Consider the following 646-nt stretch of genomic DNA (forward strand, 5'->3'; position numbering starts at 1 on the left):
ATGTTAATTACATTAAGATTATTAAACTGTGCACTTAGATGTCCTCTTAAAAGCCAAAAGAGTAATATGTGCATGGGTATGATGGAATGTAAGTTATAGTCTGCTCACAAAAAAACAAAAAAACTCACACCAGGATAGAAATGTATTTAAATTTATTTGTGGGTGTACAATTTGGATTTTGAAAGAAAAAAAAAAAAAAAATTAGTAGCCTGAATTTAAAGGTAATAAAAAAACAAAAGGTGATCATTTACCTAATTTATTTAAATGTGTTTATCTTTTTGGATAATTCACTATTGAAGCTTGGAGATCTTTCCCATGCAGCTGCAATAAACACAGCAAATATCAGCATCTCTCTTTTGAATGATCGACTGTTCAGCTCGTCCACGGAACAAATGCGTGTTTTACCCTCCAGGTCCTGCAGATGGCACACGCACCATTCCCCACGACGCTCTGCAGATCTGATCTGAGAGCGGCGCAGACAAAGAACACCACGGGGCACGACGGTTTGACATTAGAAACCAGTGGGACCTGCTGTCTGGAGCAGAATCTGAGCTGTTTAGAATAGGTACTGGTCCAACAAATTATTATTATTATTATTATTATTATTATTATTATTATTATTATTATTATTATTATTATTATTATT

This window comes from Sphaeramia orbicularis, chromosome 9 (assembly GCF_902148855.1).
Source record: "Sphaeramia orbicularis chromosome 9, fSphaOr1.1, whole genome shotgun sequence".
Lineage (NCBI taxonomy): Eukaryota > Metazoa > Chordata > Actinopteri > Kurtiformes > Apogonidae > Sphaeramia > Sphaeramia orbicularis.